Source organism: Dromaius novaehollandiae, unplaced genomic scaffold (genome assembly GCF_036370855.1).
Source record: "Dromaius novaehollandiae isolate bDroNov1 unplaced genomic scaffold, bDroNov1.hap1 HAP1_SCAFFOLD_42, whole genome shotgun sequence".
NCBI lineage: Eukaryota > Metazoa > Chordata > Aves > Casuariiformes > Dromaiidae > Dromaius > Dromaius novaehollandiae.
The window spans coordinates 170288-194528 of NW_026991361.1; the positions used below are offsets into that span (position 1 = coordinate 170288).

Consider the following 24241-nt stretch of genomic DNA (forward strand, 5'->3'; position numbering starts at 1 on the left):
ACAAAGGCTGCAGCTTTCCTGCAGACACATCCGGCAATGCCAGCAGGACTTTCCCCTTTCAGGGCTATTCTCCTTCTTTCCACACTCTCCTGCTGTGCTCTGCTGTGGATATATGGCCTAAGCACTCTCCTAGTGGGGTGGTGGTAGGGTTGTGCTTCCCTGGGCATTCCTGTGAATGCAGGCAGGAGCAGGCTTTGGGCACCTTTCTGCCAGACCTGGCCTGCAGAAAAACATTTTATAATAAAACGGGATTGCCTCTGTGATGTGCCTCAAGCCTGGCCTTTCTTCAGAAGGGGGAGTCCAAAAGACTCCCAAGGGATTGCACCACAAAAGGACTTGACGTCATGCTTGTGAGCTCCCTAGGCTCTGGAGGACAAGCTCAGAGTCTCCATGGGATCTGATAGGGACCGCAGGTTGGATTTGGGGCTCCTTTCTCAGTGAGCGGTGCCAGTGGAGATGCAGAATGGTCTCTGAGTTGCCTCCCCTGGGCTATCCCACAGGTGACAGTGCCGATGACAGATGGCCATTCTTCTGGAGGGGATTCTGAGCCACCAGCAGAGCTCAGGGGACCTGGAGGGACAATGTGTGCCTGGGGGTGGGCAGTGAGTGGAGGCTCACCAAGGGAGGGACAGTCCATGGTGGAGTCACCTGAATGTAAAGCACTAAATGCAGGTATGCCCAGGGAAATGAGGGCTCTGCCACCCGTGGAGGGGCAGTGGGGACCCAGGAGGCCCAGGGAAGGGGCACTGGAGAGGGATTCGTGCACCCTCAGGGAAACACCCCAGGCTGGAGTTCGTGCCCACCCAAACACATCTCCTGCCATTGCAAACACCTCGGGGTCACTCTGAGCTCTGTCCATGAGCACAGACATGTGCCAGCAGTGTCAGTGGTGGTGATCCCTGTCTGGCTGGGCCCGCTTCCCACCTGACCAGCACGGCCAGTGCCCAGTCAGGAGTCACCCTGTGGCCCCCAGTTTGCTCACGCTGCAGAGCAGCACCGCCAGCCTGGGACCCTGCAGGGAGCAGCAGGGAAGGGTGCAGGAATGGCTGGGCAGGCCAGCATGGACGTTGTCACCTGGGAAAGGCTCTCTGGGGAGCAGGGATGTCGCAGGGGAAAAGCAGGGCAGCCTTCAGAGATGGAAAATGAGGAGGAGACCCAGGTTTCTGTGTGCCCCAGCTCGGGGCAGGCTGCTCTGTCCCTGCGGCAGCAGGAGCTGCTGGAGGGGCTGCAGGGCCAGGGCTCTTGTGCTGTGCTGGGCAGTGGGGTGGGCATGGAGGGGCTGCAGGCAGACAGGGAGGGGATCTGCTGGACACAAGAGCCGGGGAGACACAGTGACCGGCGTCATTGCGGGGCCTCCTCCCCCTTGCCGGGGAACTGCTCCCCTTGTCCTTGGGCCTGGCCTGAGTTACGCTGTGGACATGCCTGTGCCTGACCTTGCACCTTGCAGGTCCTGACCTGACCCTGTCCTTGTCCTGCTGACCTGACTCCTCATCTCTACCTCGGACAGACCTGGGCACTGCAGTCAGAAAGCGTTGGCAAAGAAAGGTGGATGCAGGCAGATCCCAGAGAAGGTTGTGGGTACAGAAGGTCCCCAAACAGCCCCACAGCAACTCTTGCCTGACAGCCAAATTCAATATGTAAGGAGTGATTTGGGTTTGGACCCACTACCCAGCTACCACTGCACACGGTCTTAGCTGGATGACAAAGTGAAGGCAGCCAAAGGGTCTGATTTTACGATGGGTAGTTAGGAGAGCAGGTCTTTCTGTGTCACAGCTCAAGGGTTTATGCAACCTTTGTGGCTGGGTTCCTGCTACAAAGAGTAGTTGTCAGGAGCAGCAAGAGCAGAGCTGCTGCGTACGGGAAGGGGAGATGGGAGGCAAGGGTGCCGGCAAGGCAGGCAGGGCAGTGACCCACTGGTGTGAAATGCTGTCCTGCAGTGCCCGGACAAGAGGAGCAGAGCAGGACTGGGGATGGTAACCGGCATCAGGCACAGGCCAGTGATCACCAGACAAGACCATAGGGCTCCAACCAGCTGTGCTTTGTGTGGGAGGTTGGACCAGAGACCTCCAGAGGTGCTTTCCCATCAAAACTCCTCTGTAAATCTGGGAATGGAAAGAGCCCAGGCAAAAACACAAGTTCTGCCTCTCCCAAGGGCTGCCCTCCCAGCAGGCGAGGGGCAGAGCCCTTGGCCGGCCCCACGCTCCCTCATGCTCCTCCGCCTCTGAGCAGAACATCGTCTGGGTCCAGATAGGGCCCCGCTCACGGCCCCACCGCAGGCTGCTCCCTGCAAAGGGTGAAACCCCAACGTTGCCAGCACGGAGCTGATGATGAAGCAGCATCTGGAGCCCCGCCAGCCCCAGAGCCCTCAACCCTCCCCGGTCCAGTCGTGGGGCCCTGAGCAAGGCTGCTCACCCTGCCCCTCCATGCTCCCCCGTACCCCCGTGCCTTTCTCATGCCCAGCCTTTGCAGATGCGTGTGCCTGCTCTGCCCACTTGCCTTCACCACAGCCACGGCTGCACTGGAAGCCCATGAAAATGCCAGTGCTCCTGCCCTCGAGCTGGCATCCACCCCGAACCTGGAGCCTGGCCGGCCAACAAGGCATCGCCCGTCCAGAGCCCCAGCCATGCAGTCAAGGGCAGGGGTCTTCACCCCAATTTCCATGCTCCTACTCCTGGTCCTGGCACCGCTGCTGCTGTGCCCATGTCAAACCATCCTGCCGCCACACACCACAGGGCCCCTCCAGGGCTGTGCTGAAGCCTTTCAGGAGCAGACTGAGGTGGGGCTGGTACCGCCAGGGTGGGTTGGGAGAGGGCAGCTCCCCTCTGCCACGCTGGGGCTGGGGCTGAGGCTGGGGCTGGGCACAGCTTTTCCCTGGGGAGCTCCCGGAGGAGCCGCTCTGGGGGATCCTCCACCTCTGCCCTGGCAGCAGCAGCACTCAGGGTGCCGCAGGGGAGAAGTGCCCAGAGGGTGGAAGGGGGGACGGGCTGCCCTGGGGTGTTGGGGACCAAGATAGAGTGATGCTGTGTAAGACAGCAGAGAATCTCTAAGGCAGAAAGTAATGATGTGCTAACTATGATTTGTGGCCAGAATGTGTGCACGTGAGTCGCCAGTGATCATGTGCCTTCTTGCCTACGTGCCAGCAGTCACGGTGGGCCTTCCTGCCTACATGCCAGCAGCTGCGGTGGGCCTGTCCTGCTGGACTGTCCTGCCCGCCTGCCAGGCATCAGGAGACATCTTCCTACCTATCACAAGATGCCACAATGCCTAGGAGGTACTTGGAGGAGTGGCTGAGCTTGATTGCTATATAACCGGCCATTGTGTTTTCAATAAAGGATCTTTTGCACTACCCTACCTCAGGTCTGTGTCGTTGTATGCCACACTTGGTAACATGTTTTCCTGTGACAAATCTTCAGTCGGCACCACAGCTGAGGTGCACAGAGCATGTCTCTCAGCTGATGAGGAAAAAAATGCCAAACCCCAAACCAACCCCCACGCCCCAGCTTCCCGCACACATCTGCCCAGTGCAGAGACCTGTCAGTGCCGGGATGCAGAAGTGACCTCTGCAGTGCCCCCCTTTTAGATGTATCACAGCCTTTGGCACCATCTGGAGATGTTGCTGAAGAATTTATCAGCAAGTTTTTGGCAAATCCCTGGGGTGAAGGGAGGGGAGGGGAGGGGAAATCTCTCTGCTCTCTCCCTGACTGTGCCACCTCCATGGCGGTGACCTAGGGAGCCCCCCGACGACACAAGCTGAGGTCACAGTGGGATGTGCTGCATCCCAGGGAGGTCTGCCCGGTGCCGCAGCAGTGCCCTCACTTCCCTGTGAGGCCCAGGAGCTGCTGGGCACTGCTCACGCACTGCTCACCTCTTCCCTTTGGAGCTGCTCAGTGGCAAGGTGGGGGGACAGGAGGCAGCGGGCCGCCTTGGGGCCCCTCGCTGAAAGGCAGAAGAGCAGGTTGAAGAGGAGTTTTGGCTGACGAGATGCAAAGAGCCTCCTTTTTCCCTGGTTGCACAGAAGAGCTGAGGGCAAGGCAAGAGCAAGTGGCAGGAAGGGCAAAGCAAGAGCAGCTGGGCAGTCTTCTTGGGTGTCTCAAATGACCCTGGATGCCTACGACAACTAAAGCTCATCTCACTAGGAAGCTGAGACATCTGAAGATCCCAATGTTAAAAACAGCTCTTGTGGTTGAGTGCAGACCCTTGATTTAATGACACGGAAAGAGGCCTACAGGGCCATTTCAGATGCCTGGGGTGTCTAGGATAACTACATGTTCCTACTAGATACAGCATGGGACCTACAGGAAAACTATGCCCCTTCAGAGGGGTTGCTGTGCCAGTGTCCCAGGGCATCTCAGGTTTCCTGCCTGTGCCCAAACAAAGGAATCCCACCACTGTCTTTAGGCAGTCTGCACTCTTTGCATCCAAGTATGCTTCCTAAATGGGAGAGGCACATCACAGCAAGGTCTCCGCTCTAGTCGCTACACTCTCCAAGCCTTCTAGCTCTCCTCCCCCTGAATGTCCTCTCACCCCCCAAGATGAGAAGAACGGGGACTGGGCTAATGGTGTCCTCAGGGTGGCTGGATCACAAGCTGCCCAGGCCCAGGGCCTTCCTCAGTTGCACCCTGTCCTTCCTGGAGACTGGTTCAAGTCTGCCACAGGCCCCAAGGTGCTGCAGAGTCAGCTCAGGCAGCAAAGCCCTCTCCTGGCATTCCTGCACAGCCCAGCTCTGTTTCTCCCTGGCCTGGGGCCCTGCAGGCTTTGCTTTCTTCGTGGCAACCTCCTTTCACCATTACATTGCCACCTGCTAGCCATGCCACTATATCACCACTTCCAATCAAAGCCTTGGCATACATGAGGTCCTTGGTCACATGTTTTCCTGTGACAAATCTTCAGTCGGCACCACAGCTGAGGTGCTGAAGCCAACACAGATGCAAACACATGCAGCCTGAGGTTCGGGCAGGAGCAAATGGAGATGCACAAGCTGTCGCAGGACTGCCACATGGTTGGAATACCAGAGATGTGGTGGGATCACTCCCATGATGGAGTCCTTCAATGGCAGGGTGCAAGTTCTTCACGAGAGACTACCAGGGAAGATGAGGAGGGGCATGCCCTATGTGTGAAGGGGCATCTTGGATGTATGGAGCTTTTCCATGGGATGGACCAAGAGAGGCAGCTCTGAAGGGCAGAGGAGCTCAGGAAAGCCATTAGGTCATTGAGGACAGCAGCCGTCAAGCACAAGAATCCTCCATAGGAAGAGTTTGTAAAATGGGACCTCTCTGGACCCCAGCATGGCTAAACAGGGAACTGCCACAGGAGCTCCAGGCTAATAAGGCAGCCTATGGAAAGGGGAAGAAGGCAGAGGCTGCAAAGGAGGAATTTGGAAACCTTGTCCAGCAAAGTAGGCATGGTGTTAAGGAAGCCAAAGCTCCTCTGGGATAGAGACACTTGCAGGGCATGTGAAGGACAGGAAGAAAAGCTGCTACTGCTTCAGTGACAGGAAAAGAATCGACAAGGAGATGTGGGCTCACTGCTGAAAGGGGCAGCAATTGTTGTAAAGTGGATGTAGATAAGTCTTGGCAAGTCAAGTCCTTCTGGCTTCAGCCTTCCCCAACAAGTCTCCTGAGCTGTTGTGCCTCGAGTCAGGAGTCCTGAGGAGAAAAACAACCCGCAGTGCCCAAGTCTCTCAAACTCAACCCCTAGAAGTCTAGGGGACTGGATGGCTGGCATCCACGGACATGCACAGAGCTGGCTGCAGTGACAGCAAGGCTGCTCTCTGTCATCTTGGAAAGGTTGTGGAGATCAGGGCAGGTCCCAATGAGCAGAAAAAGGAATACGCTGTGCCCATCTTCCAAAAAGGCCACAAGGACAAAACAGGGAGCTGCAGGCCATTCAGCCTCCCTCTGAGGAGGAGTGTGTCGTGGAGCCAGTGCTCTCTGATCCCATTTCTGGGCACACGAAGAAGGTGCCTGGCAACAGTCAGCATGGATTTCCTGATGGTGAATCATTCCTGACCCACCTGATTGCCTGCTGTGATAAAAGACCTGCACTTGTGGAGGAGAGGACAGGCATGGATGTCCAGTAGACACCCAGATGGGCAAAAAGCTGCTTGGATGATCAAGCTCAGAGGGTTTTCATGAATGGTCATGCTTTACTGGGAAGTCAGGTAAAGGTGGGGCATGCAGGGGTATACCCTGCATCCTGTCCTGTTTGAAAGGCTGAGAGAAAGAGCAAGGGGAGGAGGAAGACTGGGAAACGATGGAAAGTGCATATGCCCAGATCGTCTGACGCAAAGTTGACTTTAGAAGTGATCAAATTAATCAGGGCATGTGGAAATAGGTGAAACATTAGTGAGGTTAAAGCCACAGCATAAAAGACGGAGCAGTGGTAATGCAAGTCAAGGGGCACATCAATAGTTCTTCCCCCAGATTCATGACCTTCCTCAAAATTTCCATTACGTCATCATGGGAAAATACAGACATTTGATTAGAATTATTCAGTCCTTTCAGCTGATGAAAATGGTCTCTCTCTTTTTTTTTTTTCTTTTTGTAATGTTGAGAAGAGTTCTTCACCTTTCCAGGCAGAGCTCAGGTGTCCAACCACAAGCACCCAGTGGCCCTTGGAGAAGCCCCGGTGTGTGTGAGGCACCTGCCTGGGCCTGGCAGCTCTCCCACGTTGCCTGTGGGAGACCGCAGCCCCTGGGAGCTGCAGAGGGAGGCTGGGCAGAGGGGAGCAGGGCACCTGAAATCCAGGACCCTGTGACTACATCACACCCCAGTTCTGAAAAGCGCTTTCCTTTTCAGACAAAAAGAGAATGCCTAATCGCCACAGAAGACTAGTATACTGAAACAGAACAAATCAAGAAAGACAAGAAGAGCACAAAAAAAAGCTAGAAAGTATAACAACACATTGCTTTAAATCTCTTAAATATCTTTTTTTCAAATGCTTTCTTGTTTCATTTGTAATGTCATTTTCTAAACATTTCTGCTATAATCAGGCCTGCCCCGTTAAGCAAGATATTTTTTTTGTCTCCCACAGAGCCTGGTACTCAGAAAACCACCCCCTGCCCACGGCTGTCTATGCCACTCCTCACTCTTTGCACAGAGCATGTCGCACTCTGAGGCATCCAGCTCTCTCAACTGATGAGGAAAGCAGGGGGACCCGCTTCGTCTAGTTTTGCATGGCCAAATTTGCACAAATCTCAGCATACCAGTCTTAAAGCGATGTTTGAAAGGAGGCCCTAAAACATCTAGCCACACGCCCTTGACATTCCCTGCAGGAAGTCAGTGAAGTGCTACTTCCTTTTAGGGGACAACAGGGAGGAGGCTGATCCCACATGGCCCATGCCAGACCCTATCAGTGCAGATGTCTCTGTCTAAGCCAGCTGTCGGGACTTCCCTCTCTAGTCAATGGAGGCAAATAGGTTTCTCAGCTGAGGTGTTTGGAGATACTTTTCCTCATGACAAGCTAAGGTCCCGTAGGAGCCGCCTCCAAAATCTCCAGGACCACGTGGGAACACAGCTATCCACAGTCGGATGTGCCACATCACAGGGAGGTCTGCCTGGTGCCGCAGCAGTGCCCTCACTTCCCTGCAAGGCTCAAGAGCTGCTCAGCACTGCTCATACACTCCCCACTGCTGCTCTTCAGAGCTGCTCAGTGGCAAGGATGGGGGACAGGAGGCAGCAGGGCCACGTTGGGGCCCCTTGTCAACAGGCAGAGGAGAAGGGGCACACTGGAGAGGAGTTTGGGTGACGAGATGAGAAGACCGTCCGTCCTCCCCAGCTGGAGAGGCAATCCGAGGGCAAGCGGGCAAGGGGGGCAAGCGAGATGGAGGGCTGCTGGACCAAGACCGTCAGCCTGCACTCCAGTTCCTTGTTCCCAACACTCCTGCAGCTCTCCACCAAGGGTAAGGGCTTCAGGAGTTCCTTGCTGAGGGGTCGCACAGAGACCATTAACTACAAAAATGGCTGTGGATCCTGGGCTCTGGGAGTGGCTGGACAGGGCTTGGGGCTGCCACGAGAGCCCTGCTGTAGGGTCTACCTGGCTCAGGGGACAATGTGGCAGCCAGGACTCCTGGGTCCTAGGGCTGGGGCTATCCTGAGCCCCAGGCCTCCTGTGGGGCTGGCTCCATCCCTGTGGGGAGGGTGGGGGGCAATCCATGGCCAGGCTTCCCTGAGAGTGGGTTCCCCTTGGGGATCTGGCTCTGGCAGGAAAGGGGTCCTGCGTCCTGGAGGCTGGGGTGTCCTGCAGCTCCTGTGTCGCTCTCAAGAGCCTGCTGGAAAGGCCCATGTTGGAAATGGATCCTTCACCTTGTAATAACCCCAAGGTGTCCACTTGTTTGGGAGAAGCTCTCTTCCTTCCCCCTGAATCCTTTTACTCTTATAACATGGCAGAGCATGTTTTGGGCTCAGAGATGTTGTCCTCTGACGGCCACAGCCCCTGTTCTCCTGCAAATGGGGGTCAGACCTCTGCACCCAAAAGGCAGCCTGTTTGGGGGAGCAGCTTGGGAACAGGTGGGGGTGCCATCGCCACCCCACAAGTCCCTGCTGCCCCCAAGCCTGTTTCTCTGAGCCGTGGGGGGCAGTGCTGGGGGGAGCCCAGCAGGGCCATCTCCCCCGGCCCCTCCCGGCCCCACCCCTCCGCTGCCCAGCACCGGCAGGCCCAGAGCTGCTCTGGCCCTGGCTGCCCCGGGGCTCCTCAGCCCTGCGGAGCGACGCGCCAGGGCCCAGCCCGGCCCCGCAGAGAGCAGTCCCTGCCTGGCCACGGCCCAGCCCTGCCGGGTGCAGGGCAGCCAGGCGCCCCGCGGGCCCCCTGCGGCAGAGCCCAGCCCCTGCGGCGCAGTGGCCGGGCCCCGGGACCCCGCACTGCCCGGGCACACGGCGCCGGGCTTCCCCCAGGCCCCGCCGCGCCCCGCGCTGCCACCCACAACATGGCGACCCACCGCGGGGGGGGCGGCGTGGGGGGGCAGAGCTGGCTGCCAGGGCAGGAGGCTGCAGCGTTCCCCTGGCAACGCCCCAGGACTGCCTCCTATTGGCTGGTGTGAAGAGGAGGGCCGGGTTGGGATTGACTGATATCTCTGTCAGCCAATCGGAGTGCAGTATGTGGAAAAACAGCCCTGGAAGCGGGGCGGGATCAAAGCGGGAGCGAGGAGGGGACAAGAGCAGGGCTGGCAGGGCTGCGGGTGCATCCCGATGGCGGCAGGTTCCCTCCCACCAGGGCGGGGGCTGGTGGGGCCGAGCACGGGACAAAGCGCCCTGGCCCCGGGGCAGCTGCCCTGCGAGCCAGACGTGCCGGCTGCCCCCGAGCAGCTGGGCCGGGGCGGCTGGAGGGGTTTGGGGGCAGGAAGCTTTGCCCCTGCCCTGGGTCTGAGACCCATTTTCAAGGGTTTCCCTGAGCAGCTGCTGCCACCGCAGCCCCCAGGAGCAGCTCAGAGCTGCGTTTGGGAGCTGCAGGTGGCAAAGCGTGAGCAGGCTGCTGGTGTCCTCACGAGGGGCCCTTCCCAGGGGTCTCTCTTGTTCTGAAAATGGCATTTCTGAGTGGCTCTGAGAGATGCTTTCAGAGAAGGTGAGGCACAAGTGAGAGGCAAGAGCTGCCTGATGAGCCCCTGTGAGAGTCCTTCTCCTCTGCTTCCTGGAGGTGGGAAGTGAGCAGGCCCTGGGCTGTGAGTGGCTGTTGAGAGGCAGTGCCTGTTGCAAGGCCTTGGAGGACTAGAAGGGAACTGAACGGATGGAGAGTTGGGCTTTCTGTGTTTCGTGGCCCTTCGGGGTGCCCTGTGTGTCGCTGATGCAGAGGCGCGTGTTGGCTGCCAACCCTCTGTGAGGTGCGGGGGTAGCGGCGTGCCACGGTGTCGGGTGCCCTGTGGTGGAGCTGGGTGGTGGCCCCAGTGTTTTGCTGCTCAGCACGGGAGGAGGTGGCTGGCGAGAGCAGTGCTCTGCTCCCAGAGCCCAGCCTGCCATCAGTGTCCTTCTGGGAGACCTGGGTGAGGCCTGTTGGTGACCGTGTTCCCTCCTTGGAGCATCCTGGTGCGACCCAGGGATGCTCGCAGTTTGGTGGTTTCTGTCAGCTGAGGTTCAGGCTTGCACTTTCTGACGGTCTTGATGCTTCCCTGAGTCTCTGGGATTTTACTGACTGTTACGGAAATTAGGCTTGTTAGCAGCCATAACAGGGCCTCACCCTAGCTTCCCGCAGAAAAGTTCAGAGCCAAATCAAAACAAATTAAATAATTAAATTTTAATGACGCGCGTGCAGTAATTACAGCTCAAGCTGGGTGCCTCCAAAGAGGGACCCCGAACAAAGAAATCCCTGCGCAATTACAGCTTTTTCAAATTAAGTCTCCCACCCTTCACATGGTAGTTCAGACCAACAGTAATTTTTAGGTCTGGGGTCTCCTGCTCCTTATTGGCTCTCATGGTTGTTCCTAGGCAGGCTGTTTTTCTTCCTTATCTTTACTGTTGTGGTTTCTGCTGACGGTTGTACCTTTATTTTTGTTGGATCTTACTGTTTTCTCTCAAGGTCCTGAGGAGGTGGAGGTGATTCCAAATCATAACAATTAACACTGCCCCAGCAGTGAGCTAAGGCTTTGTCCCTCAAGGTCCTAATGCCCTGCACTGGTCTTATTTCAAAGCCTTGACACCCTCCCTTTCGGAGTGTGAGACACAGGAATGCAGACTGCTTGTAACTCCCTTATCTTCCTAGCTTGAACCAGCTCTGAGGCCCTTTTCTTCCTGGACTAAGTAAAAGTTCATTATTTTATCTAAGTGCGGCCTAAGGCTTCAGCAAATTTAGCTCCTCATGCTAAGCAAGTTTTATAGAAGTTGTGCTAAGCGGCTACCTCTAGACAGTTTCAGTTCACTATTCCTTAACAGTCCCCCCTTTGTTTTTATGAAGCATCCCTGCTAATACTTTAAACAGAGTTCTCAAAGTTTTTCGGGGCGTACTAGTACTTTCCATAGTCTTATGTATAATATGATCGTAAGTAAGAGGCATAACACAATTAGACAAACTTAACACAGTTGCTACTGAGTTGAACATGTGACCACAAATCCCTGTTGCAGTTGGTGACCACCCTAGAAGAGTTTCCCAGCCATGATGTTCTCCGTCCCTCTTTACCCTTTCCAAGATATGGTGCATCTCTTCTGTATAATGATGAATGGTAATCAGAGTTTTTTGTCCATTCTTTCGGGTGTGTTCTAGCAGTCAACGCAAATCATCATGTTGTAGTAGTTTCCTTACCAGGGTGAGATTCATCCCAATGGGGTAGGTAGTAAATTTTGGCTCAGGGTATAATTAGATTGTAACAATTGATAAGATCTAATAGGAGCTGAATAGTTAAAGTCACATCCCATAATTTTGGGTAAAGTTACAATTACAAATACTTGAGTGATTACTTGTATCTACAATAACGTTATCTATGAATATAAGATTACAAAGTGTTCTTACACATACACATCCTTTTTCAACATATACAAGTACAGTTCAACTTTAACAGCAAAATAAAAACATAGTATGATAGTATATGGCCCGTTCCATTTAGGATAGTATATGGCCCGTTCCATTTAGGTTTTAACCTGGATTTTTTGTGAAAATACTTTAACTAAAACTTCGTCCCCAGGCTGTATACCAGGTACTTGTATTTCAGGTGGTGTGGATTGATATCATTGAGCATTTATTTATTTATTTATTTTAAAGATTTTCAAACCTTTTTGCATACTTAGAACATACTGGGCTAGTCGTTCATCTCTGTCTACCAGGCTGGTCTTAGCTAGAATAATAAGTCCCTGGTACAGCTAAATGTCTCCCGAAGAGAATTTCTGCTGCTGTTAGTCCTATGGGTTTCCGTGGGGCATTTCAAACATCCCATAGAGCTAAGTTTAATGCTTCTGGCCATTTTAGGCTAGCACGTGTGCATATTCTTGCTATTTTTTCTTTTAATGTTCTGTTCATTCTTTCTACTTGTCCTGAAGATTGTGGGTGATAAGGGGTACACAGGTTTCTTCTTATTCCTAACAACTTATATAATTGAGTGATTATCCTTGCCATAAAATGGACACCCCTATCTGAATCAATGGCTTCTGGGACCCCATACCTGGGTATGATTTCTTTCAGGAAGGCTTTTACCACTCCCCCTGCATCAGCCTTTCTTGTTGGGAAAGCTCCTACCCAGCCTGATAACTGATCTGCTGTCACTAACAAGTGTTTGTACCCATTGGCGGATGGCATATCCACATAATCTATTTGTAGCTTCTGGAAAGGGAAGTGGGCCCATGGTCATTCCCCTAATTCTGAGCTTGGTTTGCTACTTAAAAACTTCTGGCAGGTCGGGCAGCTATTCATTATTCTTTTTGCAGCCGCATAAATTCCTGGAGTGGCCCATACTTTCTGTACCTGCTTAGCTACCGCCTTGGCTCCCCCATGAACTTTATCATGAAACCACCTAGCTATAGTAATTAAATATTTTTTTCTTTGGTAGAATTGATTTTCTTCCAATTTGTCCATATTCCATCATCATCTTGTTTTGCTTCCCACTATTCCCATTGTTTTTTTCTCTTCCACTGAGCAGTCCTTTTCATACATGGTTTTGGGGCCTATTAAATTTGGCCACTCACTTTGGTTCCTCCTTGGAACTACACCCATGCATTCTCTCAGAGGTTATCGGGCTACAGCCTTCGCAGCGGTGTCGGCTAAAGCATTTCCTTTACTAATTTCTGTAGTGTCTTTAGTATGGGCTGGGCAGTGTATTACAACAATTTCTTTTGGGCAGTTGGATTGCTTGCAGCAAATTACGTATTTCTTCTCCATTAGCTATTTTCTTTCCTGATGATGTAAAAAACAAAAAAAATCCTCACTCTTTCCATAACATCCCTGTTGCATGACACACTCCAAATGCATATTTAGAATCGGTATAGATATTTACCCGCAGGTTCTTAACCGATTTTTGCTGCTTGGGTCAATGCTATTAATTCTGCTCCTTGACAGGATAACCTGAGTGGTGCCTTCCGTCCAAATAGGATGATCCATCTGTAAACAGAACTAAGTCCGGGTTTCCCAAAGGTTTGTCTTTAAGATCCTCCCGGGGCTTGCTCGAGCTGACGACCACCTGCTCACAGGAATGATGCGGTTCTCCATCGTCCGGTAGAGGCAGTAGCGTTGCTGGATTTAAGATATTGCATCTCTTTAAGGTCACATTATCTGCATGCAGTATTATCAGTTCATAGCGGTGAGCTCTCTGTGGGGATAGTGCTTGAGTCGCGTATTGTTTCATTAACAGTTCTACTTCATGTGGCACAGACACAGTCAATGAGTGACCCAAAACTACAGGTGGTGTTTTTTCAATAAGAGCTGCCGTAGCTGCTATTGCTCTGATGCATCCTGGAGTGCCTTTAGCTACTACGTCTAGCTACTCCCTGTTGTTCATGGATAAACATTTCAACGGTTTGCTATAATCTGGTAACCCTAGAGCAGGGGCTGAAACCAATGCCTTTTTTATAGATGTAAAAGCTTTCTCCCTTTCTGGACCCCAGGCCACAGGCTCTATCTCCTCTTTTTTTGTTGCCGTCACTAAAGGCTTAGTAAGTTCTCCTAACCCAGGAATCCATGGTCAGCAAAATCCTACAGCTCCTAAAAATCCCCTAAGTTGCTTTATTGTTACAGGATGGGGCATATTAAGCATTGTCTTTATTCGTTCTGTATCAATTAACCTGTGTCCTTCCTTTAAAATAAAACCCAAATATTTTACCTCTCACTGACACAGCTGAAGTTTAGACAGAGATGCTGAATGCCCTTTTTCTGCAAGAGCATTACATAGAGAAATAGTGTCTTTAAACATGTCTCATAATCTTTACCTGCTTATAACAAATCATCCACATATTGTATTGACACTGAATGTGCTGGAAGTTCGATATCTGAGAGGTCATTTTTGAGTATACGCGAAAAAATAGTCGGAGACCCAGTAAATCCCTGTGGCAGCCTCGTCCAAGTTAATTGTTGTCCCTTCCAAGTGAAAGCAAAGAGATCTTGGCTGTCCTCAGCTATCGGTATACTAAAAAAGGCTGCTGTTAGATCAGTCACAGTAAAATAAGTTGTCCAATGAGGTATCTGTAATAATATGGTTGATGGGTCAGGAACTACTGGGTGTGGAGCAATTACATGTTGGTTTATAGCCCTTAAGTCTTGTACAAACCAATACTCCGGATCACCATCAGAATCTTGCCTGTTCTTTTTAACTGGTAGAATTGGGGTGTTATACAGGGATTCACAGACTCTAAGGATACCCAGTTTCAAATGATCGATTTGTTTTTGGATGCTCATCTCTGCTTCCTTTGGGATAGGGTATTGCTTAACTGTGGGAGGCAATCCCCGCTTTGTTTTTATCGAGACTGGACTAGCTGATTTCAGTAGTCCCACATCCATTCCTGAAGAGCTCCATAACTTTCTAGGAACTGATTCTAAACCTGTTGGAAATTGCAGATTAGTTGACTCTGGTTCTGGTGTCTTAGCCAGAACACATGAACCCATAATTATTAATTTTATCCCTTCCGGCTGTAAACAGATCTGAGTATCCAAGTCTTGCAGGAGATCTCTCCCTAAGAGGCAAGAGGGCGAGTCTGTGGAAATTATAAAACGTCCCCACACTCTTTTACCTGCAAGAGTGAGCAATAAGGGCTTAGATAACATTCGTTCACCTTTTCCCGCTACTCCTCGCATCATTTTATCTGATGACTTGCATCCTTTAGGCTCAAAATTTAAAAGGGAAAGGGTGGCTCCAGTATTCACTAGAAAGGGAACTTCTAAACCTTCTATATTTGCCATTACGTGCCCCTCAAAATCCAAATCTATATCCCATAAATTTACCCCAATTTCCACAGTATTTTCTGAGTTTCCTATCTCCTGTCATTGTGGACTGACTGGGAATTGCCTGGTCTCATTCTTAGTGTTTGATTGTCTCATGCCGGCCCCTCTATTCCCAAGTACACGGGGCCTCTCTGGGCATTCCTGCTTGCAGTGCCCTTGTTCCCCTCAATAATGACAAACATCATTAACTCTTAATTGTACACCACCTTCACTTTGATTCCATCTATCTCCCCTGGTTCTTCCGCACCACCTCCCCTTGCCAGCCTGGCATACGCTCTTCAGAATACTTTTGTGTATCAGGGGCTGCTTGATCTATAAAAACACTAATTGCAAGAGCATCATTGAAGTTTTGTGGGGTCAGTCCTCCATATTTTAGCAGGGCTTACCGCAAAAGTCCCCCATAGTCGTGGGGATGTTCATCTAATCACTGTCTGCATTGTTGCACTCTAGTCCAATTTACTCCTAACTCTCTGCATGCTCTAATTACTTCTGCTAGATTTCAAAGTCCTGTTTGACACACAGCTCTATCTCCTGCATTATTACAATCCCAATTTGGACCATTTGCTAGCCAGAGGTTTCTAATCCCCCCGGCTTGCTGCGCCACTTCCTCATCTTTAATTATCTTATCCCCTTCATTTGGTTGAAATAATTCCCTCAAAAGAATTTGGGTATCACTCCAGTTTGGGTTGTGCCCAGTGCATATATTAGAAAATAACTGGACACATCGCTCAGCATCTTTTCTTAATCTTGGCATTTTACCCCCCCCCCCCACCATAAGGCAAGATCGCCAGGGTCCCAGGGCTGATTAGTAAATACCCGCAGCACAGGAGGAGGGGGACTGGCCCCTCCCTTCCCCCTGGCTGTAAAGCGGCAGGGTTAGTCAGCACGTTGGAGATCATAGGATAGAGTCTGGCAGCCAGTAGAGAAGAGGGAGAAGGAGGAGGAGAAGGAGAAGTAATGACAGAGAGATCATCAGGCATATAAGGTGGAGCAGAAACTTTTGGAGCACACTGTGGGGTACTAGTATCTGCTAGCACAAGTGTTACCTTCGGCGGGTTTCCTTTCCTCCCTCCTTCCTGGCTCAAATGGTCCCGCGCCCATGCCCAGTTATCCCAAACATACCAGTAATCCATTCGACTTGGAAACCTGTCTTCTAGACGATTTCACAAGAAAGTTAGTTCCTGCTGATCAAAAGTCCCTTGCGGTGGCCACCGTTCTGCTGGGTTTCCCTCCTTTGTCAGGAATGGGCAGTCCTCCTGACACAGCTGGATCAACACTTTTTCCTTAGATTTTTGGTACCATCAATCTTACTCCAATTTTCCAAAATTTCAGCTAAGGGCATCCCCTTTTCTATGCCAAAATTATTCCCCATATTGAGTTTCTGAAAAGTGCGTCTTAAGCAAATCAGGCAGCGCACTTCCTTACCAGTAACACCAGCCTCTGCGGCTAGTGGGATCACACACTCTTTCTCTTGCTGTCTGGGAACCGCAGTCACACCGCCCGAGTCTTTAACTGCTAGGACTGCTATCCCTTCGCAGCGGGCGGCTTCCTCAGCCGATGGGCGCCCCGGTCGGTTCCCAGGCTGTACGCACTCTCACACACAGTACTGCTCACACTCACACCAGTCACAGTCTCTCTACATTTCTGTTCCTATAGTCTTGCGGTGCGCCTCATGCTGACCAGGCTGTGCACTCCCCTTTCTGGCCACACCGAGATGGGACTTCAAACCCACTCCGACCCTGGGGATCGGACTCCTACCCATCCCCCTGGTACGTCTTACGGTGGCCAGCCCGTGTACCCCGCTGCCTGGGACGCCTTACGGTGATCAGCCCGCGTACCCCTTCAGCGCACTCTGTTACCAGAGCAGAATTTAGAATGCAGGCGGGAATTTAAGACTCACCTTCTCGGGGCCTCCTCTTGCCAAAGATCCCAGGTGAACTCACCCCATGGCGCCAGATGATCGTTTGGAGACGAGAGGCCCCAACAGTGCTCACCTAGGGTCCCATCTGGGGTGCCACGCTCTTAGGGAAGGTTAGGCTCGCCGGCCACCAGAACAGGGTCCAACCCTAGGTTCCCGCAGAAAAGTTCCCAGCCAAATCAAAGCAAATTAAATAATTACATTTTAAGGACGTGCATACCGTCATTACAGCTTGAGCAGGGTGCCTCCAAAGAGGGACCCCGAGCAAAGAAATCCCGAGGCCATTACGACTTTCCAATCGAAGCTCTCCACCCCTCCTGTGGTAGTTCAGACCACTAGTAGTATTCAGGTCTGGGGTCTCCTGCTCCTTACTGGCTCTCATGGTTGTTCCTAGGTAGGCTGCTTTTCTCCCTTATCTTTACTGTTGCGGTTTCTGCTGACGGATGTGTCTTTGTTTCTTGTTGGGGCCTACCGTTGCCTTGCAAGGTCCAGAGAAGGAGGAGGAGGAGGTGATTCCAACCCATAGCAATGAAGACTGCCCCAGCAGTGAGCGGAGGCTTTGTCCCTCAAGGTCCTGATGCCCTGCGCCGGTCTTATTTCAAAGCCTCGACGTCTGTTATGGAAATTAGGCTTGTCGGCCACCATGACAGGGCTCGAGCCTAGGTTGCCGCAAGTAAAGTTCAGAGCCAAATCAAAACAAGTTACATTTTAATCACGCGTGTGCCGTCATTACAGCTCGAGCTGGGTGCCTCCAAAGAGGGACCCTAACGTAAACAAATCCTGGGCAATTATAGGTTTTTCCACTTACATTTCCCACCCCTCACGCGGAAGTTAGACCAATAGTAATTTTTTGGTCTGGGGTCTCCTGCTCCTCATTGGGTCTCACCGTCGTTCTTAGGTAAGCTGTTTTTCTCCTCCTTCTTGTTTTTTGCGGTCTCTGATGAAGGTTGTACCTCTGTTTTTGTTGGGCCTGGCGGTTGTCTCCCAAGGTCTTCTTTTTCAATTGTTTTGACGTCTTCCCTTTTGGGGTGGGTAACACAGGAACGCAGACTGCGTGTGGTTTCCTTATTTTCCCAGCCTGAACGAGCTCTGAGGCACTATTTTTTACTAAACTCGGTAAAGGTTTATTACTTTTCCCAAGTGCGGCCTAAGGCTTCAGCAAATTTAGCTACTCATGCTAAGCAAGTTTTATAGAAGTTGTGCTAAGCAGCTATTTCTAGACAGTTTCAAGTCACTCTTCTTTAACAACATCCTCCCTTTCGGAGGGTGAGACACAGCAATGCCGGCTGCTTGTAGCTTCCTTATCTGCCCAGCTTGAACCAGCTCTGGGGCCCTTGCTTACTGACCTAGGTGAAAGTGCCTCATGTTCTCTGAGTGCAGCCTAAGGCTGCAGCAAATGTAGCTCCTCCTGCTAAGCAAGTTGGATAGAAGTTGTACTAAGCAGCTCCCTCTGGACACTTTCAGTTCAATAATTTCCTGAAGACCCACCTCTGCCCTCCCCAGAGCTCTCCTCTCCATGGGGAAGCTTTACTACTCAGCTGCTTCCTGAGCCCACCGTGCCTGCCTGCTGCCCAATCAGAGTGCTGCAAGAGAAGTGACCTCCCAAACAAGCTCCCAGCCATGCCAGCTTTCCCTGCCTCTGCCTCTGCCCTCTTCAGCAGCTCTCCTCTCGGCTGGGGGCTTTCTCCTGCCCTGCATGACCTCCCAGTGCTGCCCGCCTGCTGCTGGCCAAGCAGGCTGCAGTCACAGAGCTCATCTCACAAGCACTGTGCCAGTGCTGCCACAGTCACCTGCCTCTCTCTGCCTCCTTCCTCCCTCCAGGCTCTGCCCTCTACCTCCTGGGCTTTGTCCTGCCCTTGGCCACCTCCCATGCCTGCCCACCTGCTGCTGGCCAATCAGCTGCTCTGAAAGCAGAGACCTCACCATCCAAGCCACCAAGGTCACCTTCCCCTCTCCCTCCCTCTCACCTCCTCCCAAGCTCTCCTTGCTGCTGGGCAGCCTCTCCCATGCTGCTGATGACCTCCTAACACCTGCCTGCCCACCCACTGCTGGCCACTGGGCTAACTGGAATGCAAGTGAGCTCACAACCAACACAGCAGCCATTGTGCTTGCGCCTGCCCTTCCCGCTCCCGCTCCCGCTGCCACATGCCCAGCTGTTGAATCAGCTCCCAGCGCTCCTGGTGACCCCAGTGGCTGCTCCCCTGCTGCTGGCCGGCGCTGCTGGCACAGGAGCCATTCCCCAGCGACGTGCCAGTGCTCCCCTCCACCTGCCTGCCCTCTGCCCTCCTGCCAAGCTCTCACCTCCCGTGGTCGGAGGTACCTGCTGGGCCTGATGCCCTCCCAGCGCCTGCCTGCCCAGCCAGGGCAGTGCTGCTGCTGCTGCAGCTAAAAGAAGCTCCCAGCCAGCAGCCAGCCCTCTCGTCTTCATGGGCACACCCTCTTGTCTCACAGGGCTGTGGTCTCTGCTGAGAGGCACTGGAGGATCTGACAAGTCCTGCCTGTTTGCCTACTGCTGGCCACTCAGCATGTTGCAAGAGTCGTGCCCTCATGATGTCCTTTGCCCTGGGCAGGCTTTCTGAGGATGTGGCTGGGCTCTTCCTGCATGGGGAGCTCCACTTCCCACATGACAGCCTGCCATGTCGTTGGAGGGCAAGCCGACACTTTGTGGAGAGGAGCAATGCAGCCGCTTGCCAGCCCTCCCCGCTGTTGGTCAGGGGGGTGGAGACTGAGGAAAAAGCTCCCCCTCCGCCGGAGATGCTGGGCATTGAACCCAGGACCTCCTGCATGCAAAGCAGGTGCTCTTCCACTGAGCTACATCCCCTTACAAATTGTCGGGGGGAGGCGGCTGATGCGGGCACATCTCATGCCACGACATGTCCCTGACAAGCACAGCCCTGTTGTGCCCTGCTGCCCTGAGAGCCTCAGCAGAAAGCAGCACTCAACCCCTCGTGCTGGGCCGCAGGCTGGCATGGGGCAAGCTGGCATTGCCTCTCAGCTGCCACTGCTCCTGGACCAGGCTTGCACTGCCAGGACTGCTGTCCCTTCGCAGCGGGCGGCTTCCTCTGCTGTGCCTTCGCAGCGGGCGGCTTCCTCAGCCCACGGGCGCCCCGGTCCGTTCCCAGGCTCTACGCACTCTCACACACAGCACTGCTCACACTCACACCAGTCACAGTGTCTCTACATTTCTGTTCCTATAGTCTTGCGGTGCGCCTCATGCTGACCAGGCTGTGCACTCCCCTTTCTGGCCACACCGAGATGGGACTTCAAACCCACTCCAACCCTGGGGATGGGACTCCTACCCATCCCCCTGGTACGTCTTACGGTGGCCAGCCCGCGTACCCCCCTGCCTGGGACGCCTTACGGTGATCAGCCCGCGTACCCCTTCAGCGCACTCTGTTACCAGAGCAGAATTTAGAATGCAGGCGGGAATTTAAGACTCACCTTCTTGGGGCCTCCTCTTGCCAAAGATCCCAGGTGAACTCACCCCATGGCGCCAGATGATCGTTTGGAGACGAGAGGCCCCAACAGTGCTCACCTAGGGTCCCATCTGGGGTGCCACGCTCTTAGGGAAGGTTAGGCTCGCCAGCCACCAGAACAGGGTCCAACCCTAGGTTCCCGCAGAAAAGTTCCCAGCCAAATCAAAGCAAATTACATAATGACATTTTAAGGACGTGCATGCCGTCATTACAGCTCGAGCTGGGTGCCTCCAAAGAGGGACCCCGAGCAAAGAAATCCCGGGGCCATTACGACTTTCCAATCGAAGCTCTCCACCCCTCCCGTGGTAGTTCAGACCACTAGTAGTATTCAGGTCTGGGGTCTCCTGCTCCTTACTGGCTCGCATGGTTGTTCCTAGGTAGGCTGCTTTTCTCCCTTATCTTTACTGTTGCGGTTTCTGCTGACGGATGTGTCTTTGTTTCTTGTTGGGGCCTACCGTTGCCTCGCAAGGTCCAGACAAGGAGGAGGAGGAGGTGATTCCAACCCATAGCAATGACGACTGCCCCAGCAGTGAGCGGAGGCTTTGTCCCTCAAGGTCCTGATGCCCTGCGCCGGTCTTATTTCAAAGCCTCGACATCTGTTATGGAAATTAGGCTTGTCGGCCACCATGACAGGGCTCGAGCCTAGGTTGCCGCAAGTAAAGTTCAGAGCCAAATCAAAACAAATTACATTTTAATCACGCGCGTGCCGTCATTACAGCTCGAGCTGGGTGCCTCCAAAGAGGGACCCTAACGTAAACAAATCCTGGGCAATTATAGGTTTTTCCACTTACATTTCCCACCCCTCACGCAGAAGCTAGACCAAAAGTAATTTTTTGGTCTGGGGTCTCCTGCTCCTCATTGGGTCTCACCGTCGTTCTTAGGTAAGCTGTTTTTCTCCTCCTTCTTGTTTTTTGCGGTCTCTGATGAAGGTTGTACCTCTGTTTTTGTTGGGTCTGGCGGTTGTCTCCCAAGGTCTTCTTTTTCAATTGTTTTGACATCTTCCCTTTTGGGGTGGGTAACACAGGAACGCAGACTGCGTGTGGTTTCCCTATTTTCCCAGCCTGAACGAGCTCTGAGGCACTATTTTTTACTAAACTCGGTAAAGGTTTATTACTTTTCCCAAGTGCAGCCTAAGGCTTCAGCAAATTTAGCTACTCATGCTAAGCAAGTTTTATAGAAGTTGTGCTAAGCAGCTATTTCTAGACAGTTTCAAGTCACTCTTCTTTAACAACATCCTCCCTTTCGGAGGGTGAGACACAGCAATGCCGACTGCTTGTAGCTTCCTTATCTGCCCAGCTTGAACCAGCTCTGGGGCCCTTGCTTACTGACCTAGGTGAAAGTGCCTCATGTTCTCTGAGTGCAGGCTAAGGCTGCAGCAAATGTAGCTCCTCCTGCTAAGCAAGTTGGATAGAAGTTGTCCTAAGCAGCTCCCTCTGGACACTTTCAGTTCAATAATTTCCTGAAGACCCACCTCTGCCCTCCCCAGAGCTCTGCTCTCCATGGGCAAGCTTTACTCAGCTGCTTCCCGAGCCCACCGTGCCTGCCTGCTGCCCAATCAGACTGCTGCAAGAGAAGTGACCTCCCAAACAAGCTCCCAGCCATGCCAGCTTTCCCTGCCTCTGCCTCTGCCCTCTTCAGCAGCTCTCCTCTCGGCTGGGGGCTTTCTCCTGCCCTGCATGACCTCCCAGTGCTGCCCGCCTGCTGCTGGCCAAGCAGGCTGCAGTCACAGAGCTCATCTCACAAGCACTGTGCCAGTGCTGCCACAGTCACCTGCCTCTCTCTGCCTCCTTCCTCCCTCCAGGCTCTGCCCTCTACCTCCTGGGCTTTGTCCTGCCCTTGGCCACCTCCCATGCCTGCCCACCTGCTGCTGGCCAATCAGCTGCTCTGAAAGCAGAGACCTCACCATCCAAGCCACCAAGGTCACCTTCACCTCTCCCTCCCTCTCACCTCCTCCCAAGCTCTCCTTGCTGCTGGGCAGCCTCTCCCATGCTGCTGATGACCTCCTAACACCTGCCTGCCCACCCACTGCTGGCCACTGGGCTAACTGGAATGCAAGTGAGCTCACAACCAACACAGCAGCCATTGTGCTTGTGCCTGCCCTTCCCGCTCCCGCTCCCGCTGCCACATGCCCAGCTGTTGAATCAGCTCCCAGCGCTCCTGGTGACCCCAGTGGCTGCTCCCCTGCTGCTGGCCGGCGCTGCTGGCACAGGAGCCATTCCCCAGCGACGTGCCAGTGCTCCCCTCCACCTGCCTGCCCTCTGCCCTCCTGCCAAGCTCTCACCTCCCGTGCTCGGAGGTACCTGCTGGGCCTGATGCCCTCCCAGCGCCTGCCTGCCCAGCCAGGGCAGTGCTGCTGCTGCTGCAGCTAAAAGAAGCTCCCAGCCAGCAGCCAGCCCTCTCGTCTTCATGGGGACACCCTCTTGTCTCACAGGGCTGTGGTCTCTGCTGAGAGGCACTTGAGGATCTGACAAGTCCTGCCTGTTTGCCTACTGCTGGCCACTCAGCTTGTTGCAGGAGTCGTGCCATCATGATGTCCTTTGCCCTGGGCAGGCTTTCTGAGGATGTGGCTGGGCTCTTCCTGCATGGGGAGCTCCACTTCCCACATGACAGCCTGCCATGTCGTTGGAGGGCAAGCCGACACTCTGTGGAGAGGAGCAATGCAGCCGCTTGCCAGCCCTCCCCGCTGTTGGTCAGGGGGGTGGAGACTGAGGAAAAAGCTCCCCCTCCGCCGGAGATGCTGGGCATTGAACCCAGGACCTCCTGCATGCAAAGCAGGTGCTCTTCCACTGAGCTACATCCCCTTACAAATTGTCGGGGGGAGGGGGCTGATGCGGGCACATCTCATGCCACGACATGTCCCTGACAAGCACAGCCCTGTTGTGCCCTGGTGCCCTGAGAGCCTCAGCAGAAAGCCTCAAACCTTCGTGCTGGGCCGCAGGCTGGCATGGGGCAAGTTGGCATTGCCTCTCAGCTGCCACTGCTCCTGGACCAGGGCTGCACTGGGGTGATGTGCCCGCAGCTACGATTGCCCCCCAGGGTGTGCAGCAGAGGGGCCACAGGAGCAGGCAGAGCTGGTGGTGGGCAGGGAGCTGCCCACAGCCCCTCACCTGGGTACCAGGCCTCCCCCTGCACTGCTCTGCCCACCAGCACCTGGAAGTGGGTGAAGGGCAGTATCCCCTTCGCTGGGGCTGGGGACGGGGCTGGGCTCAGGGATGTTCCCATTCCTGTAGCACCGGGGACTGTCCCGATGCCAGAGCTGCCCCAGGACAGCCCCAGGCGGGGTCTCTGTGGCGCAGCAGGCAGCGCGTTCGGCTGTTAACCGAAAGGTTGGTGGTTGGAGCCCACCCAGGGACGGTGCCCTCTTGGTGGGGTGCCTGGGGGTTGTGCTGCTCAGCACCCTGGGTTTTGCTCCCAGGCCCCATGACCTGGTGCAGAAAAACCTGTGGTAACCCCACAGCTCTGACTCAGGCTGGTGCATTGCTCAGGGAAGGGGCTGTCTCCTGCACCAGGGCTGCTGGGAACAGAGGGGTCCTCGCTGGCAGGGCTGGTGCCACTGACCTTCCTGTTCACACCTGTGTGTGTGCAGAGATGGGTCTTGCGGAGGGGTGTTACACTGGGAGGGAACGGGCAGAGGGATCAACAGCCTTAGGATCACCACCAAGCACAAGGCCCACGCTTTAAAATGGCTAAAATATAATGAATCAGGGTTTAGGCAATGCTGTCCGTTCTGGCCTGTGTCATCCTCTAAAGAGGAGAAGAACGGGAAACATGAACAGCCACAGATGAATCCCACTTTCCCAAAGCATCTCATGGTTGTGTCTTCCGCAGCCCCTTGATGTGCTGGGAACCTCCCTGCACCTCCCCTGCTTGCAGGGAATGGTCTTTTCTGCTCCCAGGAACTGACCTGGGAAACCCCGAGGGAAAAGGGACGTGTGGGGCTGTTGGATTCAGCACTGCCTACAAGCACACAGGACTCATCGTTCAGACTTCTCCCTGCTGCACA

At 53.7% G+C, this 24241-nt stretch overlaps 2 non-coding genes across 2 annotated transcripts; both read right to left on the reverse strand.

Annotated features, from left to right (window-relative positions):
- Positions 1–19511: 19511 nt before the first annotated feature.
- TRNAA-UGC (transfer RNA alanine (anticodon UGC)) lies at positions 19512–19583 on the reverse strand. Its single transcript has one exon. It is a non-coding gene; the product is annotated as a tRNA-Ala (tRNA).
- A 3384-nt stretch (positions 19584–22967) lies between these two features.
- Positions 22968–23039, reverse strand: TRNAA-UGC (transfer RNA alanine (anticodon UGC)). Its single transcript has one exon. It is a non-coding gene; the product is annotated as a tRNA-Ala (tRNA).
- Positions 23040–24241: the final 1202 nt, after the last annotated feature.